Here is a 6,000-nt window from a genome sequence, read left to right as displayed (position 1 = left end):
GGATGGATCAGAAAGACTCCCACAGACAATACAGCCTGACTGCAAAGCACGGCCTCCTCACAAGTGCTGGCATTTGCAACAGAAGGTAGCAAAACAATATGTCTGACTTCCAGACTTCTTGGCAAATAAGCATGGGTGGAAAAGAAGGATTGTAACAGGCTGGAAGCTAAGTAAAAACTCCAGTGGCAAGAATGGAAGTAGCAGCAAAAAACGATGAGCAGACTGCCTAGTTGTAACAAAGTATACAGCCATTAAAAGTACCATGAGAAAATTAAATAACTTGCTTATAAGCAAGGCATATTTTACTTACAGATCAAGAGACAACAGTATAAAAGATGTGACAATACTGTGATTTTTCTGATATTCATAGAATTACATAAAATATATATTTAGGAGGAAATTTAGCAAAGAGAAGCTCCTTTTTCAAAAAGGCCAAGTGAAACTACGACAGCATACAGAAAGCATAATGCATCTTTCACATAAGTATCAAAGACGAAGTGCAAATATCTCACTAAAACAAATAGTGTTTTAAAATCACAAGAGGCTTGGAATCATTAAAATGTTTTTTGTAGCAATATGTTAACTGCTGGTATTTGCCTATCCTTGTCTGCTGAATCAGGCACCTTTACACGCTCAATCATTCAGACTGCAATACAGAATCAATACCCAGGCTGCTGATTTTGTTCAGCTATGTCCCTCAAATGTCCCTGAGATGGATGCTTACAATTGATCATACTGGACCCGTGACTGAAAAGCTCATCTCGTCTTGGCTTGATAGGGTACCATTTTCTGTCAGCCAAGTGTTTCAGAATGAAGCTAAAAATTACTTTCATAGTCCCAGCCATCTATCTCAATGAAGCTGAAGGAGGTTTAAAAGCACATTCTGTTAATCCTCAAGTGTTTTTGACATGATTTGAACACTGAATTTTCCCTCCAGATTATTGCATTAGGGCTGATCAAAGTTGTGTTTGAGCTAAGCAGCATTTTTTCCATGGACTTTAGTAGCAGCTGGATCAGACACTAGAACTGCTTCTAAGAGGCACTCACTTCAACTCCCAGGCAGTGATTATGACAGCAGACATATGCTAATCAAGAACTGAGAATAAAACAGTACCATAAAAACTCCTTTCACTCTACTCCCTCCTCCAACTTACTTGGAGCTGTAAGAAAATGCAGGCTAATTGAATCAGTTCATTGAGTGGTAAAAAATGCATCAGTAACTGGAGACTTTGTGAGGAAGAACAAGTATTTTAAAGCTCAAGAAATTGCAATGTTGATCTCCAGTGTGGTGCTTTAAAATCTTTTTGAAAAATAATGCTGGAAGTGCACATCAAAATCTTCAACAGAATCCATGTCAGACACTTCTTGGAGAATAACAAGAATATGGATGCGGCAGCAGGATTCTGTTGTGGGATAAACTATCAAAAGATGAGGCAAAGCATGAAAAAATGCTGCTGATCCAACAGCTGAAATTCTAAAATCTTATAGCCTTAGCTGACTGCTGCTTCCAGTTTTACAGCTTCTTCACCTAATGTTTAACTGAAGAAGTCAGCATTTAGTAAATACACAGTACACTCTTACATCATATTAAGTTCCCAGTGTCTTGCTTCAGTGCTTCTCAATTTATGTGTATAGACAGTACTGTAACAAATAAATTAAATTAATTCCTTTAAATTAATTCCTTTAGCTGCTCTGAGATTTGAGGAACAACATTTGAGGAAGAAGAACAAAATTTGATGAAGAAAGTTAAAATTAAAAAAAAAAAAAAAAATCAAATGCTTACATGTATTTCCTAAATGAAGTATGCAAAGATGATCACTGTTTTCTAAGCAGCAAACTTCTTGACTAATGAAGTTGTTCTGCAAAACCTTGGCTGAGTAACATTGTCAGATCAGGTGTTGATAATTAACTCTCATCTTGTGAGCCTTAGAGAATATATTTGCTATACAACAGTATTCTGAAGAAAGCCATCTCTTCAGTTACAGAAAAACTTATGAAAGCCAAAAATAGTAGTATAGTAATAGTAGCGAATAGCTACTGCAAAGCCTCGTTATAAAAGCCTGATTAAATGGAGAACCTTGTATCTAGCAAAGCATGAGCACTCCTAAGTAATGGTTTCTTGAAATAAAAACAGCTGAATACAGACAAGATTAAGACAACAGTTGAAAACACATCCTGATCAACGACAACAGCCACAGTATACAGTTTACCGATGTATCTCTAAAGAACAATTTACTAAGTAAATCTTGGCCATACAGTGCAGCTTTTTTTCCTCTTACCACCTGTACCACTACTGCCCTAATACAGGGAAAGATACATACGTATTTGTTCTCACAAGGTTGTAACAGAAACAAAAGTGTAGAAGGAGTCTACCAACCACAGAGAACTGACACCTTTTTAGACCTCACATTTTTACTCCACTTGTGAAGCTGTACCTAGATTTCCCCAGTTGATGGACAGATTGAAAGCAATGAAGTTGTCCACTTCCTGGGAAGAGAACACTTGGCAAGAACCTTGATGAAATTCAGCAACAAGAAAAAGTAATACGCTTTTTTTTTTTTAAAAAAAAAAAAAAAAAAAGGAAACACACATAGACAAGATATGCTGCTCACAGGACATCAGGGTGCTGAGTAACATCTTCACACCTGTATTGTGAGGTAGGAGAAGAGACAAAGAGTACAAACTAAGTACATGAAAATAATCAAATAAGAACAAAACATCCCATGAAGCTACACTCCCACACAGGAAAAAGAAAAAATGATCTGCAAACACCCTGAGTAAAGAAAACAACAAAAAATCCAAGATATATGGACATGTAGATCAGACCAATATTGCACTGAGGTCTACAAGCAGATACAGAGCTGATGCTCAATACTGCACTAAGATCTACAAGCAGATACAGAGCTGATGCAGAGTTTTAACATTTTTGAAATTCCTGGGAAAAGAAGGATGTTTGATTTTCCATGTACCACAACATTTTGCCAGACAGTGAACAGCAGCATTAGTTGAAAACAGTCAAAAACTTTCACCTAAGTAAGGATTCCAACAACTCCCAAGAGGTGGTTTTGTTGGTACTGGTGTGCTTGTTTGTTTTTTCATCTTTTTTCAACAGCTTGCATCTTACTCCTAGCAGTAAGTTGACTACAAGATAAGTATTGTTTCCTCCTTTTTCTCTCTCTCACACACACAAAAATGTAACTTATTAATCCTAAGCATGCATTAGATTAATGAAAACTTGTTAAGACTCTTCCTCAAATTGCATTTCTAGTATTCTGATAGTAGATATAAGGTATGGGCTATAGCCTTTATTTTCATTTAAAGTAAAATAAATACTGAGAACCTGTATTTTTAAGAAACATGTTTGCCATAACTCTGGCTCAACCTTCTATTCCCTATCTAGAGGAGTGCCTGTTCTTTTGAAATTAAATTATGCTCTGTGAATACTACCCCGCTAGCTTCTTTTGTTGCTTTGTTGTTTTGTTATAACATCAATAGATAAATAAATTCTTTTCACCTACCTTTTTAAAAAGCATTTGCTTATAATATCAACAGATAGATAAATAATTACCTGAAAAATTATCTGAAGAGTTCTCACCATTAAAATATTTTAAATGGCATTGGCTTTATTACTGTTGTGGATTTAAAAAAAAAAAAAAAAGTACTGGCAAAGAATGCAGTTAATATATTTTGGTTTTGCTACCTAGATGAAAGCAACCATGTAAATGAAGATGCAGCTAATATGTTGGAAATTGCATAACATCTTGTAGCCTTGCCCTTAGCCACTATAAATGGCTAACACACATAATACAAGGCCCCTGTAGGCACAGCTACTAGCCCCAATTATTATTTATATCCAGTGCTTGCCAGTCAGAAATTCCTCTTCCTGGGGCAGATAACCGGTTCAGACTTCAAAAGAGACTTATTTAAAACCTTTTACAATTCCATTTTGATGGAGCCTGCAGAGGACCCTGACTGAGAAAATACTGACATCCAGAGTAAGGGGGGTTGCTGGAGGGAAAAGCAGGAAAAGGATACTGATTTGACAACAAAGTAGAAAAGAACCGAGATAAGCCTGAACTTCCACACTGCCTCCGCGTACTTCATGCTCATTCTGTAGGAAGGGATGGCAGAGACCACCCTGGTGTGAGAACACACCCTGGTAGCCCGATCAGGAGCATTAGGGAGAGCCATACTGGTGCAATGGCAGTCAGGCAGCAATTCCTGAAAACAGGACCTTTAATTTCCCAGCTTCCAAGGTAGCTTCAGGTCAGCAAAGATAATTACTAGATTGCTTTTAAACATCCCAGTTCAAGCTGGATCAAAAATCCAAAATGCCAAGTTTGGTAATCTCAGCTGAGTTCTACTTGCACAGCTATTTTTATCAGGCATGTGGCATGGGCAAAAACCTCAGGATATTCAGCCATGGTGGTATTAATAGAACAAAAGAACATGGAGGCTTACTGCATTGGGTTTTCGGTTCTGTGTTTAGCTGGATGGTATACAAATTATGTGTGAAAGCAGGATAAACATGTTTTTATTCAGTTCACAGTATATTTCCATTTGAAAACTGGCACCTACACAGGCCTGACAATCAAATGAAATGACATTGCAGGGGGACTGAACAGGCTATGCCATGCCAAGGATATGATAATTGAGAGCATAGGAAAAATTTCTCTAGTGACTGAAAACATGTGCTGTGGCCTCTGTATGGAACAACGCTCCTGAAGTAATTAATGAAGCTATTTTTTTTCTTGCTCTTCAAATGCTTCTACAACACTATATCCATTTTTTTTATGACATGTTCATGCAAGTCAGCCAATGTTTCAAACAGTATTTCATAAAAGCCAGTCACAGGTATTAGTAAACTAGCCCCTTTCTGAAAAGCAAAACTTCTAAAAGTTAATATTCTGCCCTCAAAAGACTCACTACTACTCTCAGATTCTGGATACCACTTGTGTTTTAAGGACTTCAGACAAAAAATTAACTGAATACGTGAACCAAGGTTCACATTGTTTAACAAGGAAGCAGAAAACTCGAATTTCAACAGAAAGCAGTGGAAAATTCTCAAATACACAAAGTACCCTCACGCCCGCCCAGGTAAACTAAACTACAGAAACTGAAATCCAGTCTTCCCACAAGTAGCAGCAGCACTGAAATAGGTATCCATAATCTTACCATAGCTTTTCAATATAGTTTGATGTATGTGAACATCTTAACTGGTAGAACTATGAAACCTTTTCCTTTGTAATTTACCTTTGGTCTTCAGCTAAGACTGAAGATATGTCTTACTCAAAATGTCAAGTGACAATTTAAAGAAACCGTCCCAGTTAAAAACATTTGCACAACAACAAAGAATAATTATTCCAAATATTTTCTTAGAATGACACATTTTGCAGGCAAAGATAAAGATTTTACTCAGTGTATGACACCATGTGTGAAGGGACAAATTAACTGCATGCCATTTGAAACCCACTGCTTGTATGCAAGGTAACACACCACTGGGTTATACAGCAGTGCACCTATTTGCTCTGTCAGTTTAATTCCACTAAAGCTGTACTCACTCAGCTACCTGCAATTGATTTCAGGAAAACAAACAAACTCAAGCTGTACAAGTCAAACTCTGACCTCATTCACACATTCACAGTGTGAATTTCAGACTAATAAGGCACTCTTCTTCTAACTCTAAAGTGATAGAGAGGAGATATTCCAAACATAAAATTAAATGAACCAAAGGTACAAGTATGAAAAAGAAAGCAAAGAGTATTTCAGTTTTTACAGGCTACATACTTTAAGATCAGATTTTACTTTGTATTGCTTCTAGTATTTTGGCAGTCTAAAAGAGCATTCTACTGAGGAACAGCAATTCGGCAACAAGAATCAGCTGATGAACAGGACATATCTTAAACCCCATAATATGTAATGAGATTATTTTTCTTTTGTAAGTCATTAAAGGATAGGAGATTCTAAAGCATCTAACAACACACTTACTCAACTACTTTA

This window comes from Anas platyrhynchos, chromosome 3 (genome assembly GCF_047663525.1).
Source record: "Anas platyrhynchos isolate ZD024472 breed Pekin duck chromosome 3, IASCAAS_PekinDuck_T2T, whole genome shotgun sequence".
In the NCBI taxonomy this organism is placed as follows: Eukaryota; Metazoa; Chordata; class Aves; order Anseriformes; family Anatidae; genus Anas; species Anas platyrhynchos.
Note: the sequence above shows the minus strand (reverse complement) of the source record.